The 15,749-nt window shown below is 40.2% G+C and overlaps 1 long non-coding RNA gene across 1 annotated transcript; it reads right to left on the minus strand.

Annotated features, from left to right (window-relative positions):
• Window positions 1-3,129: 3,129 nt before the first annotated feature.
• Window positions 3,130-12,834, minus strand: LOC135878416 (uncharacterized). Its single transcript, XR_010561392.1, has 5 exons — window positions 12,697-12,834; window positions 9,572-9,605; window positions 7,889-7,950; window positions 6,611-6,681; window positions 3,130-4,100 (listed from the first exon to the last, which is right to left on the minus strand). It is a non-coding gene; the product is annotated as an uncharacterized LOC135878416 (long non-coding RNA).
• Window positions 12,835-15,749: the final 2,915 nt, after the last annotated feature.

A 15,749-nucleotide genomic window follows, 5' to 3' on the forward strand; every position in this document is an offset into this window, starting at 1 on the left:
GACTCCCTGAGTAATACCCCCCAGTGCAGAACACCCCTGCCCTTGGCACAGAGCTGGCTCTATGCCACCTCCACCACAGCCTCACAGGAACGATCTGGGAGTGGAAGTGCAGGAGATGTGAGCCAGAGGAAGGAGGAGGTGGATTGGGGTGTAGTGAGGCAGACCTGCACTGTGGTAATTCTGCACCCCTACAATAACACATAGGGACTATTGCAACTGGTACAGTAGTTAGGACTGCCCTAGCTTGCATGGAGGAGTTGCACTGACCCCCATAGACCCTGAATAGGGGAGGCACAAGCAACTTCCCCTCTGTCACTTATGCTGGTGTGAAGTCATACGTACAGTTTTATAACTACAAAGGGAATTTCAGTAAACTAAAGGAGGTGATGATAATGGGGGAAAGGGAGATGATGGAAGAGAATAGAGGGGGGAAAAGCAAATAAATAAGTGAAACACCAAAGGAAAGAAGCCAGCCAAAGGACAACCAAATCTTACAGGAAAGAGTAATAGGAGGATATAAATAACAATAAGGAAAGGTGAGTGTTAAATAACAAAAAACAAAAACAAAAAACATCCAGAAATGTAAAAGAAAAAAGACAAGGAAAATAAATTGAGAAAGAAAAAGTAGAATAGGAAAGAAGAAAGTAAAGGAAAAGAAAGGGAAGAATAACTAAAAGTCAATCTGGCAAACATGCATGATGTATCTTTACTCACAGGAGCAGTCCCATTGAACTCTATGATGATTTTGGCAGCTTCATTTCAGTTTAGAGTTGTAAACATCCTCTAATTTGTACCTAAGGCTGATAGAGAGGAAAAGAACCACAGGGAACCATTCTAGATCCTTTGCAAAGCTCCTTCAGCACTTTAACTCTGAGCCTGGCTGAGTTCCAGGAAGGTTTGTGGCAATGTCACAGACATAGCCTTGACATTAGTAGTGCCCAATGGTAGAGACAATAATACAGAGAAAGCATGTAATGGAAGTAGAAGTGAAGAGGGAAATAATCAGTGCTTCAAAATCCCCAGGACAAAACAGCTTTGATTGTATCAATCATATATTCACTTTGCAATGTACAAATCTCTCTGATACACTTCAGAGTCCATTTTACTAGTTACTGCTATTGCTGTACCTAGATCAGAAACAGACATAGTTATGATTGGGAGGCAAATTTCATTACACTCATGTGTTCAGTTGCTTATTTCTTTCCGAAAAAATGACCCTGGAACTGATATTTCAAAAGGTAGTTAGGGGCACTCAGCCTCTACTGCCTCCCTGGAAGGGACTTGTCCATTGCACTTTCTGCCTGTAAACAGAAAGTGCAACGGACAAGCGCCTTCCAGGAGGACACAGCCAAGGAGACGTCATTTTGACTTTCCCATCGAAAAATTAGATTTTGTGAAAAGGGGGGCGGGGAGGTTGGGTAGGAAAATAATTCAGACAAAAAGCTTCCTGACCAGCTCTAATTAGTAAACTTAGATAGACCCCCTTGTATGTGTACATTAGGATTAGAGGTGGGCAAATCATTGAATTTTTGGTTCACTGGCAGTTTCAAAAAATTAAAATTAAAAACAAAATTTGAAAATTCCAAAACATTTTGGCAAATGGAATGAGTTCATTTGAAGTCAAACAAAACATTTCAGTGCACCCAGACCTTTTGTTTGCAGGTATTTTTAAAGAGCTAGATTCACAAAACACCAGGAGGAGAAGGGTGGTGGTGCTGGTGACAGATGTTCTCCTGGGCATTCTCCTGAAATGTGGGAGATCCCTGCTCAAAGGACCAATTTTTATACAGCTTTAACAGGAGATACTGAGACTTGCCCCCAGAATATCCCGTAGGCCAGGGGTTAGCTCACCTGCAATATAGGAGATGCAAATTCATAATCCCTTCTTTGCGTCAAGCATAGGGGGGCATTGAATCCCTGATCTCCCCTATCCCAGCTGTAAGTTATATACGGGCACCGCCAGCAGCCCCATTTTGTAAAGGGGTCCTCAGTCCCCCACACAAAAAAATTGGATGAAACTATTCCATAAATTGGCCACAAATTAGCCAAATCATTTACTATTCGACAGAAAAAAATGGCCCAGCTCTAATTATGATACAGTCTATAATGACATGGTGGCTGAATGGAAAAATTAAAAAAAATCTTTTCAGGTCAAATTAAACATTTTGTTTGATGCAAAACAAAATTTTTATTTAATTTTTTGTGGGGGGCGTTTGCATATATTTTATTTTATTTTTGGAGGTGAGAAAGTATTTTTGAAACTATTTTACAAATTTAACCCTAATTCACAAATAATTTCAGTCAACCCAAAACTGCATCTTTCAGCAAATAAACTATTCGTCTGAAAATTTTTTGCCCAGATCTACTCATCAGTATAGTGTGAGTGCTAAACATTAATAGATTGCTTTTCAGAACACCCCAGTGAGAGGAAGGAATATTGTTTATACCCGTTTTACAGATGGAGAAACTGTAGAACAGAGTAATGGTCCAAAGCAGAACTGGCCAGGAATTTTTTGACAAAACAATTTGACATCAGAAAATGTTAATTCATTGAATCAGCAATTTTGCAGAAACATACCGGTTTCAATTAAAATTTCATTGAGAATGTTTCTCAAGTCCAGGTTGGAACTTCTGGTCAAAACCAAAGAGAGACCCCAGAATAGCCACTAGTCCAGAGGTTAGGGCTGTAGGAAAACCAGGTCCAAGTCACTACAAGACACTAGAACATGGGTCTCCCATATCCTTAACCACTGGGCAATTGGCTTTCAGAGGGGGGGGGGGGGGGAGGCGGGTCCGTGTCTCTAAGAGATTACTGGAAATGCACAGGTAAGCATATAGCCAATTTCACCCTGCCATGTAATGAATACCCATTCAGTAACATCCAACTAATGTCCGCTGCAGCAGGAACAGATAAGCTCTTATAAACTCAAAGATAATGTTCCATACAAATGTTCACTGTAACAAAAATATGAGAGGAGATATGCAGCAAAGATAGGCCATATAAAGGCAGAATGAAAACTTTGAGAACACTCGGTTTCCATAAATTTTAGCATGTCTTTAGAAAGATTCTTGACAACTGGTTAGATAATGTTTCAAGTTTACAGTGTAGTGTATCATAAAATAAGAAAATGGCAAAGCAAAAGAAACTTTAATGTCTGTATTTATGACAACTGATTTATGAATATACTTGAAATTAATATTTCAGTGTAGCAAACTCTCAAACAAAGTTACCATCATAAATATGCCTAGTAAATTAGCATTAAACAAAATGGTAAAGTGGAAAGAAAGCTAATGGCTACTATAAACAATTAAGCTATGCATCAATTTAAATATATACATGGATGGATAAATACTAAAATGAAACAGTGATCTGACAGGAACGCCCAATCTAACTTTCACATATTTTATAACGAGGCCAAATAAAATTCAGGAGCCAAACATTCCCCCAAACAGGGTTCAAACGCAGATTCCCATCTTTCCAAATGTGGGCGTCTCTTGATTAGGGCCATTGGACTGATTTGAGCTCTGGGACAATGTTTTCAAATGTGGGTGCCCACAGTTTGGAACCCAAGTTTTGAGAACTGTGGCTGTTAATCCTAACATTAATTTGAGGTTTAGGTCTGGAGTTTCAGTTCTGTCTTCTCTCTCATTTCAATTCGTGTGCACAAATAAGTAAAAACGGCATCATTACTCATTGAGGAAACAGGAAGAATGGTTTTAAAAGACAAACAGCATTGCTATAGTTTCCTTCAGAGATTATCAAGTGCCATTTATACATTATCCAAGAACCAAACAACTTTTGTACAGAAATAACTCTGAAATCCAGTGCAGTACACAGTAAAATGCTTGTCAGTTGCAATTCTGTCTTTATTGCTCAGCAAAGGGGCTTGCCATTTTGTACATTCTTAGCACACTGTCTCCCCAAATTTACTCCCCTCAGCAGTGCTTCACTGAAGTCATCCAGTCCTATTAAAGTAGTGAGAGGGGAGAGGAATCCATAGAGGCCACCCAAGGCAATGCTTAAGGGCCAGCCAAAAAACACCAGGACGATGAGCCAAAATATTCCCCACATAATACAGCTGCAATCTGCCATCTTGAACCTAGTGAGATAGTTAGAAAATAGGGGTTAATTTGGGCAGGTTCTGTTAAAAGATATTTTATATATATTTTACTTCCTAAGAAAAATTCCTATTCAGGAAAAAAAAAAAGTTGTTTCAGCAAAGCAAATCTAACTCCTATATTTTACAAAACAATCTAATGCAATATAGTTCTCAAGTCACACGTGTAGCCTTGGGTGAAACAAAAGTTATATTAGAACCACTCTCTCCCAGCCCAGAATGTTTTGAATTCAGATACTTATCTATATAGAGCTATGCTAAGTAGCAAGTGTGGGATACTGGCTTTTAAACTACAAGAAAATATGACTCCAGATAAAGAACATAATGAAAATTAGTAAGGCAGGAAGACCATATGACGTTAACAGCATAAAGAAATCCAGGTCTTATTCACAGACACTCTGAGGGTGCACATAACCTTTCAGGACGCCAACAGGCAATGCTGAATGAGGTCAACTCCTGCTGCTTGTTGACTGGCTTGGGAGATACAGTGTGTACACAACTAGAACCAACTCTGCTCAATCTCAGTACCTGCTGGCCCCTTTCACTGCCACTTCCTCTGGGAGCCCAACACTGGGAGTATGTGATTTCTTTGACAGCCCAATAAAGTCGGGGCCAGAACCACCATAATAGTTGTTTCCCCCGCCTCCCTCAACTGAGACATATGTTGTGAGCTGTCAGGGACCTTTATTTTTGTCTTGCTCTTTCTTCCAGTAGCCTGGGAAAACATTAAGACTATACATCCTAAAATATTACACAACCCTAAATGCATCTTGGTGCATCCTGCTATACTTGTGAGGACTCCAGTTGCTATTTGGTGGTGATTGTCACCTTTATGTTCCTGTAAGTTACATAAAGAATTCCTCATATAAGTTTTTTCTCCCCAAAAAAGTTTTCTTCGGACTACTTTTAATGTTATATGTTAATTCAAATATGTTAAAATGTGGAAATGCACAGCTTGGGCATCCAGACAACCTTAACTCTGTTCTGTAGTGGCATTGTGAGGAGAAAAGAAAAAATCTGAATGCATCTTTCAAAATCAATGTACCGTAATCTAATTTGGGACCACAAGCACTAAAATGCCTTAATCAAATCATATGCTTTTTGGATGGTGTCACTACAGGATAGAGTTAAGGTGTTTCGGTGTTCCCTAACTGTTAATGGCTGTACCTTAACATGTTTGGATTGAAGTTTAATAATAATTCTTAATTTCCTGAGTTTAAAATGCCAGCTTTTGGGACAATTACAATGGAATTTATTTTACCCTAAATTACTGCTATGTATTTTCAACCTTAATTCCATTTTCTTGTAGTCTTTATCGGGAACTTAATATTGTTATTCATTAAAGCTGGTCAAAGAATTTTCAACAGAATAATTTTTCATCAGAAAATGGAGTTTTGCCAAAATCAAAATGTTTCACTGGAATGTGTCGACTTAGACAGAATTTTCAACAGGAAAATGTTTAAATGAATTATTTTGACTTTCTTGTTTCATTTCAATGTGGTTGAAATGTTTGGTTTTGATAATGTAAAAATGTTTGGTTTTTTTACTCTTTTTGTTCCATTTCATTTGTGGTTTGAGCATTGGCCTGCTAAACCCAGGGTTGTGAGTTCAATACTTGAGGGGGCCACTTAGGGATCTGGGGCAAAATCAGTACTTGGTCCTGCTAGTGAAGGCAGGGGGCTGGACTCGATGACCTTTCAGGGTCCCTTCCAGTTCTATGAGATGGGTATATCTCCATATATTATATTATAACATTTATAATATATAATATATATATATATAAATTTAATATTTTATATTAAGTTTCAACTTCATCTAAATGAAATGTTCCAAACTAAAAAAATTTGGAAATATTCTGAGAAATTTTGAAATTTCAATATTTTTTCCAATTCAGAACAAAACAAATGTCAAAAAGTGAATATTTCCTATGAAATGGAAATGTGGTTTTCCATCTAGCTCTATTTATTATTTGTAATATAGTAGCTACCGGGTTACCATGAGATGACAGTCACATTGTGTAGGAACTGTAAAAACACTGAGTAAGAGAGAGTCTCTGTCCCGGGGACAGATAAAAGGTGACAGAAAGGGCATATCTGAGTTTGACGGATGGGGAAACTGAGGCATAGAGCAATTAAGTGTCTTGACCAAGCTCTTATCAATAAGGGTGGAGCCAGGAGATAAACCCAAATCTCCTGTTTCCCAGTCCAGTGCACTAACCAGAAGACGGCCCTTCCTATCCTTAATTACACAAGTAGTCCCAATTTCATGAGTAATCCTTATTCATGTACATAGTCCCATTGGGTTGGGACTATACACATGAAGGCTTGGGCCTTCAGGTAGTAAGTTCCTTGGGGCAGAGATGTACTATTTTGTAACTGTCTCTAAATAGTAATTGCACACACCTCTGGCACTATATAAATAATCATTTTAAAGTAGTATCACTTGTCATATATGAATTATAACACAAAATATATTTTAAAAAAAATGGGTACCTTTAACCAGAATTCCCAATTGTCACCTTACTCAAAAAATCGATGATTGGACCAAGCTTCACCTAAGGAAACTAGAACAACAGGATCAGGATACTGTCAAAACAGTTAATGAACAAAATAAATTGACTATGTCTGGAATACTGCATTCTGTTCTGCATTGCATTCAATCCTGGGCACCTCAGCACCAGAAAAATGTAGGTTGATTGGAAGCAGTTCAAATAATACAAAAATGGCTATGGTGCTGGGGTTTATTGAGGAAAAGTTAAAAGAACTGCTTGTTTATCAAAAGATTAAAGAAATTGTGATACCCATCTATAAATATATGAAGTGGTTAAGCATCAAGGATAGTGAGAAATAACTTAGGGTGGCAAAATGGTAGTCTAATTAGCCATCATGAATTTACACTGATCTTTAATGAAGTATCATTGTAGATACTACAATATTACTGATTTAAATTGGTTGTTTCTAATTGAGATGCTATTAAGATGCAAAGGATGCCATGGCAATAGGCACTGTGCAAAAAATCATAAATAATAAAATACAGTAGGAACCTTAGAGATATGAACACCAGAGTTACTAGCTGACCAGTCAGCCACACACCTCATTTGGAACCGGAAATACACAATCAGGCAGCAGCAGAGACACAAACAAACAAACAAAAAAAGCAAATACAGTACATTACTATGTTAAACGTCAACTACTAAAAAAAATAAAGGGAAAGCAGCATTTTTCTTCTGCATAGTCAAGTTTCAAAGCTGTATTAAGACAATATTCAGTTGTAAACTTTTGAAAAAACAACCATAACGTTTTGTTCAGAGTTACAAACATTTCAGAGTTACGAACAACCTCCATTCCCGAGGTGTTCATAAATCTGAGGTTCTACTGTAGGTAAATAAATGATGGGATGAATAAAGAAAATTTAGGGAGGCTCCCAGGAAAACCTTCTTGACAGTGAGATTACTCAGGCTGGGCAACAGTGTCCCAAGAGACATTCTGTTGCTTGAGACATTTAAAGCACAACTAGAAAATGTTATGCACCACAGGGTATGATCTTGCCGTGGCAGTGGCTAATGGACAAGATTCCACAATAGGCCCTTTTCATTGCTGATTTCCAGGTTTCTGTGGTTAAATTAGTAACAGACGAATACAGCAACATATTAGCATCAAGTAGATGGGGTCCATGAAAGGACTGCTTTATTAACTTAATTTAAACTGCCTTTGACACAGAAAGGTAAATATTTTGTTTGATTGTGAACAACACAGCAATAGAAGGCTTACCTTTAAAGCATATGTGTTTCTGTGGCCTTTTAAATGACCAGATGTACTCTTCTAGGCATTCACTGAAGCACAAGAAAACAAGCAAGCTGAATAACACCAGGAACTTAACAGAAAAGTCTTTGTTCCCCCTTATGCAACTTGCTGACATCATCTAACAGAAGTGTATCAAAACATTAACACGCCCACAGTAACCAATGTGACATCACAAACAGGCCACTGTTTCATGTGGGCAACAGGGAGCAGATGACTTGAAACAAATGTCTTGTTGTCATACAAATATCTCTGACAGTATAAACTTGGGGGGAAAAGATTTGCCATTGATCACCTAAGAACTGAACACACGCAGTCTATGCTCACACATCCTATACAATTAGTTGCCCTGTCTCTCCTGCCCTTGCCCCTCACTTTGGGTCCCTGTCACACATTATGCCCCACTTTGGGGACGTCAGAGGCATGTACCCACCCCACACCCAGTCTTGCGCAAGCACCAAGCAAAGCGACCTCTGGCCTGGCACCCCTTGGGGGGCAGAGGGGGAATGGCAGCTGCAGGGCTGGGCCATGGGGGCTCCAATCAGATGAACATAATTACCACGGGGCAGGGGTCCATGGCTCCATGTGGATGAGGGACCTGTCTCAGCAGGAGCAAGGAGCCTGCCTCACCCTAAGGAGACAGGAGGCAGACTGCCCCACTGCCCGCAGGGAGCGGGCAAGAGGGGCAGCCCACCGCCCCCACCCCCAAACCAACCAGGCTCTTCCCCTCCCAGATGACTCTGAATTGGCCTCAATGAATTACTAGGTGTCCAGAGCTGGGGTGGGAGCATAAACAGAAACACCCTCAGCCCTTAATCTTTCCTGTCTTCTTCCACACCCACCCTGGTGGGCTTTAGTTCAGCCTGCAGTGTGTTCAGACCCTTCCAACTGCCACCCTGTGGCAGTTACTCTTCAAATGTGCCCAGCTTTCTAGGGTATATTTTAACGGGAAAAAGAAATCCGTAAACACAGTTCTATAAAAAAACATAAAGGCACCGTAACTAAGGGAGGCAACAGTAATAAAAGAATAATTAAAATAAAATATTCCTAATAAATTATTATAATGGAAGAGAGGCGGAAAGAGGGAAATAAACTGAAATGAAATAAATACATTAAAACCCTGAAAGGGAAGTGAAAAATAAAAGTAAACCAGAGGTTAAATAGATCACAGAGAAGAGCTGGTAATGGAAGGATATAAATAAACAATTGCAAATTCTGAAAAAGATTAGAAAGAAATACAGCAGGAAAATGAAAGAGAGAGAAAAACAATGAACAAATGAGACACATGTAAGAGCCCAAACCTGCAAACACACACACACACACACACTTCTTACTTACACTAGTAGTCCCTTTGTTCCAGACTTAGCACAGAACTGGAAAGGACGAGGGAAAATGTGGTTTTAAACCATTTTTGCACACCCCAGTCTTAAGGCAGATAGAAGCCAGTTCAGCGCCAGCTGCCCTAACTTATCACTGATAAAGTTTATAGATGACACAAACACTGGGGGAGTAATAAATCATGAAGAGGACAGATCACTGATACAGAGCGATCTGGATCATTTGGTAAGCTGGGCACAAGCAAATAGTATGCATTTTAATACAACTAAATGTAAACGTATACATCTAGGAACAAAGAACACAGGCCATACTTACAAGATGGAGGACTCTATCCTGGGAAGCAGCGACTCTGAAAAAGATTTAGGGATATGGGTGGATAATCAGCTGAATATGATTTCTCAGTGCAAAGCTGTAGCCAAAAGATCTAATGGAATCTTGGGATGCATAAATAGCGGGATCTCAAATAAGAATTGAGAGGTTATTTTACCTCTGTATTTGGCACTGGTGAGACCGCTGCTAGAATACAGTGTCCAGTTCTGGTGCCCACAGTTCAGTAAGGATGTTGATAAATTGGAGAGGATTCAGAGAAGAGCCACAAGAATTATCATAGGATTAGAAAACATGTCTTCTAGTGATAAACTCAGGGAGTTTGATTTATTTAGCTTAACAAACAGAAGGATAAAGGATTACTTGATCAGTCTATAAGTACCTGTGAGGGGAACAAATATTTGCTAATGGGCTCTTCAGGTATAACATGTTCCAGTGGCTGGAAGTTGAAATTACACAAATTCAGACTGGAAATAAGTCATGCAGCCAATGATTTTAGTTTAGTATCCATTTATCATGTGATGATAGGTTATACTACATATATTCACTGTATGTTAATTAGAGTTAATTTGTAGGATTATGAAAGTATAAGATTGATCAGTATTTAAAGGAACTATGTGGTAGACATTAGTAAGAGAAGCTGAAATGCAAAAACCCATAGGCCGAAGCCTGCAAGACCTTAGCTTAGCTATTTTGGGCCTTGGAGACAAAAAATAATGGCGCAAGTCAATGACCAAGAAATAACCCAACAGATAATGGAAAAGAGGTACCAACTGGTAATATTGCAAAAGTATAGCTGGAAAGATTAAATTAAATTATAAAATGCTGTGATAACAAACATTGTCTCTAACACATGCCCTAACCTCAGAATAAAGGTGGTACATCGATGTTAATAAAAACCTACCCAGCCTATAGAATTCGGCATCCCTTGTGTTTCCAGGGGACACAAACCAATAAGAAAAAGAGGGTTGACACTTTCATGTACATGCACAGAATGTAGGTATAGAAAAAATCACAGTATAAAAAAAGGTTGCCCAGAACAGGAAAATTGAGCTTTCTAGGGGAACTCCAGCAGGAACCACTCGCGTATTGATGGTCAATCCATGAGACGGCCAACAGACTAACACCATCTAGGAGGATGTGAGTATGTCTGTAGGTATAACTGGTCCATTATACTTATCTTTAGGAACTGTATATGCTGTAACATTTATAGCTTTGTCGGTAACTTTAATAAAATTACTAAAAGGTAAATGCTCTTGTAATTGTATGTGTTATTTGCCTATGGTTTTCATGTGTTCCTATGAACTTGAAATCTAAAACAAACAGAGGTAACGCTGTTGAACTTAAGACTCTAGCTGCCAGAACCAAACCCACTGAAGTATGATTAATCTTAAATAAAATAAAAGGCTACAGATTTGGTGTCCAATAGCAGGGCCATAGAAAACACACAAAACCAATAAGAAACAAAAGTTTGAGAAAAAATATATATAGATCAAAAGTCATAATGAACTAAAATGGAGACTTCCTGCTTTCACTTATGCTTGTTTGCATTTTATGTTGTTTTGTTTGTCTACCTGTCTGATGTTGTAAGAATTGAGCTCAGGGGAAAGAAATAGTGAGACCGCAGTTGTGTAAAAGGATCCTAGCACTCTCGTATGGATAGAAACCCTATCAGAGTGAGTCAGATATTCCACCCTCATCTGCAAGTCATAAACTCCCCAAATCTGTTAATAAGCTCCATGAATTTTACACTCCTCTGGACTGCATCGCCGATGGAGGATCAAGTAAAACTTTGTGGGGTTACCTTGGTCACCGCCCCTCCTCTCGGTGTACTCCAGCTGTAAAACAGCTACAGGAGAAGTAAGCACCACAAGCTCTTCTCAAATAGAGAAATCCCTATAAGATATTTATCAGGAGCAAGGAAGAGATGCCTTCTATAATTTTTCTAAGGAAAGTATGGAACAGAATAAATTATCTGTTCAGGCATGTGTTTAAACAGACCCACAAACGTCCTTGGAGGCCTTTGTGCGAAACTACATCAAAACCCATGTGGGAGGATTAGTTAGAAAACCAAGCAGTGGCATCCTCTGGGCCCATAGATATCCTTGGAATTTAATGTGTTCCCTCTTTGAGAAGGAAAAAGTAAAGAAAAGAGTTCAAGAGGTGAAAGGAATAGCCGTGGATTCTGTATATCTGGCACGTAACATCCTGGGGAGAAGATTTAAAAGAAAGCAACTGTAAGAGACAAGACAAGCCTTGTCCAGAGAGCAGGAGACTAGTGACACATTCAGAGAACAACTTAGTAGGACAAGAGAAGTAAATTCCATACTCCTGGATCAAAGGGACAGTTTGGCAAGACACCTAAGCTACAGCAAGCAACAGTTACAAAAAGCTGGTTATGAAATTCTGATGTGGAGAGACAGAGCAATGGGTCAGGGACGTTCATTTGGGCAAGAAGTGAGAATAGCAGAGCTGGCTCACAGAACACAGGTATTAGAACAAACTTGTGACATTCTGGAGGATATGTATTGTCAGGTAATCAATATTGAAGGTGAAAATGAGCAGATGTGAGTAGATGAGGAGGATAACTGTATGGAGATAGAGTTACCATGGGCGGCGAGTTCTATGGGCCCGTGGTGCTTGCGCACCAGGAATATTCCGGTTCCCAGGCACCATGGGCCTGGCTCCCGCCTTCCGCCCCTGGGTGCCCCCCGTGTCTCCCGGACCATTTAAAACAGCCTGGGGCCCCCACTCACCACCGGCAGCTCAGCAGAGCTGAGCAGCTTCCTTCCTGCTCGCTCCCCGTGGCTGACGGCCCCTCCCTGCGGCCCCTGGGCAGCGTGGGTCTGTGCCCCGCCCCAAGCACCCCTGCGGCCAATAGGAAGCTGTGGAGGTAGTGCCTGGGGGTAGCAGCACACGGAGGCCCCCCAGCCCACCCTGCCTAGGAGCCCCAGGTAAGCGCCGCACTGCCCCCACACCCTCCCAGAGCCTGCACCCCCAGCCCCTTCCTACATTCCCCCCTACGGCCCCCATGCTCCCTCCCAGAGCCTTAGGCAGGTGGGGGATGGAGTTGGGGGGAGCGGGCTCTGGGCACCACCAAAATTTCTACAAACCTGCTGTCCCGGGGAGTTGCCACCTCTATATGTTGTAAATATAATTCCAGATATTCCAGTAGCTGTGGTGGAACCTGGGGAAGAACAACAATGTGGAGGTAGAATTTCACCCCACTTACCAGATTGAGAGCTAAACTCAGACAGGAAGAACAACAGGAAACTGAACAATCTGGAGAGCTAAGAATAGAGGAAGTATCAGACACAGCAGATTCGGAGGGAGAGAATGGGGGATTTGAAGAAACTGTCAGTAGTGAAGCAAGGAAAAAGCAAGTTGTAAAACGTTTTGATGGAAGTTTTGATAAGAAATTAAATATTACAGGTTTAAGACAAGAAATGAAACGAAGAGCAATTGGTAGCTGTTGTGAGAGTGAGAAGAAAGAGGGACAAAGAATGAGTAAGCCAGACATGTAACAAACCCATCTGCAATTGTGCTGTTTGTTACAAGAAACTCAGGGAACTATAAAAGTTGCTGTGGAGGCCTGCAAGAGGCAATCTTAGATATCAGTACCTCTCAGGAAAGACAAAAGTCTTTGCAACCTGAAATTCCAGCAAATATTTTTGATATCTTGAAGTCAACTGAATCAGAAGGAATAATGAAAAGAACGAGTGGCATATTTCATTTTGAATCTGATGTGCCCACTGTACCCCAGGCCACTTTAGAGCCAAAATCAGAATCTCCACAGAAACCTATGCCAGTGCCAGACCTTCCTAAGGTACAGGCACCTACCCAAGGCAAAAGAAAATGTAAAGGGTTACAGCAAAACCCTACATCTAAATTATCTACTGTTAAAGTTGCCCAAAGTTGGGAGATACCAATTCCTCTAGAGAAAAAGAAACCTAGACTCCCCAATATAACCATGAAGGAGAAGAATCAATCAATTTCTAATGTGGAACCAGTAGAATCCAGTAATCATGTCTCTCCAATAGCCATGGTAACACATGTAAAAACCTTAGAAGCCATTGCAAAAATGGTAGGGCTGATGAAAAAAGGAGATCCAGTTGCTGCCCACACAGCACATTTAGAAACAGTAGTGAAACTGTTGCTGTTAGATTAAGAGAATTTGGATAAGATTCTACAGTTAACTGTAGACAGAGCCTTATGGAATACATTGCCACCAAAATTTCAAGAAGGGGAAAAATCATTCAAAAACACTGTGCGACTGTTAGAAAGAAATATGCATCCAGACCAGGAGTTACTTTGGTAGCTAACATGAAGCAACGTGATGGTGAGTCACTGCATGAATTTCATAATAAATTTTCTTCAGCTTGGATATCTAATGAAATGCCTGGAAAGGAAACAGAACCACAGTATATTAATTTGCTTGTTAACAATTCTTTAGAAGCAGTTTGGGGTAAAGTAATAATGCATGTCAACCCCGGGAGCACTCTTCTAGAAGTGCTGGATTTGTTGTCTAAAGCCTATATTCAAACCCAACAGAAGGGTTTCAAAAGAACTCACCCTCCTATAGCAGTTGCTCAAGAAGCCTCAGGTAAACCAGTAATTAAAGTAGAAGGCCCACAAACTATGACATAAGGACAATCACCTGGTCCAAGAGGGTTGGATAATAATATTAAAATCAGATCATACCCAAGGGAAGGGGGCATACCACGATGTCCTCAAATTCAAAATCCCAGATACTATGACCCTAGAAACACGAATAAAGGAATAGGGACATGCTCCTTACCATCTTCACCAACCACAAGCAGGAAACAATTCATGTCTGACATGAATCGTTACCGCTCTCACCTGAGAATCCTGACCTGTCGACCCCCTAGTCCTATAATGGATATAATTATTAAAGAACTCCGTCAAATAGGGAAAACACTAGATTCTCACAAGTGTGAAATGCAAAAAATACAGCAGCAAATGAATTCCAGGATATTGAACAACCAACACACCCCACCTCAACCCATTGCCATAACAACTGAACTGGCATCCTGGATTTCAACTCCATGCGTGGAGTATGAGAACCACCAAGCGGAGAAAAATGTAAAGCCAGGAAAACAGAATGGGTGACGCCAAAAGGCCCCATGCAAATTTGTAGCCTCTTTAGAAAAAGATGTAAATGGGAAACCCACAATATCAACAATGGTGAGGGGCTGCCATTTTTGATTTATTATTGACATTGAAGCCTCAATCAGCATAATCAATGATAAAAATCCAAAATCATCCCCTTTATCATCAGGGCAACCCAGAGTGTTAGCAACATTTGCAAGTAGCCAGATCACAGCTGAGTTATCAAAATCAGTAGTGACAGAAATAGGGGACATAAAAAAGGGGGACATAAAACATGTATTTGCACTAGCAAATTTGAAAGAACCCTACAATTTACTGTAAGTATATTTTCTGAGGAAACATGGATGCATTATAGATTTGACCAATCGCTTGCTATGCTTAACAGTACAGGCATTAGACAATCAACCTGTTGTCATTTGCATTTGTGACATTGTTTCAACTGTAACTAAACCAGGAATGTACATCATAGAAAACATTGCAAAAGGGAGAACTAATGTGCAGGCATTAGTAACTAAGCATGTTGTTGCTTTTGCTAAAGACAAGCGGGAATGTGAAATGATGGTTGTAACTGTTAAAAATTCAGGAGGAAATTTTCCCCCACAGAAGCAATATCCTTTTCTGGATCAGGCCAGACCTTACAGTGTGTGATGCATGAAGGGAGCGGTGTGGGGAGAGTAGCTCCCTTTGATGGATACCCAGTGAGCCAGTTAGGTGTAAAATCCCTCTTGTCTGTTCTCTGCTTGCTTTACCTGTAAAGGGTTAACAAGCCCACAGGTAAAAGAAAAGGATTGGGCAGAACTTTTAAAATTGGGAAAGAAACTTTCCCTTTGTCTGTTGTTCTCTGGGCTGAAGAGATGGGGCAGCAGGAATGCTGTGTAAAGTTTGAACCAGATCATATCTAAAACTACTTTTAACAACCCAAAGGTGTAAGTAAATCAGAATGTTTAGCTAGAAGCGATCAGGTTTCTTTCTGTTTATTTTTTAAGGCTTGTGGATCTCCACTGTGCTAACTCCAGATGCTTTTGTTTGCTTGAAA

Source organism: Emys orbicularis, chromosome 4, assembly GCF_028017835.1.
Source record: "Emys orbicularis isolate rEmyOrb1 chromosome 4, rEmyOrb1.hap1, whole genome shotgun sequence".
NCBI lineage: Eukaryota > Metazoa > Chordata > Testudines > Emydidae > Emys > Emys orbicularis.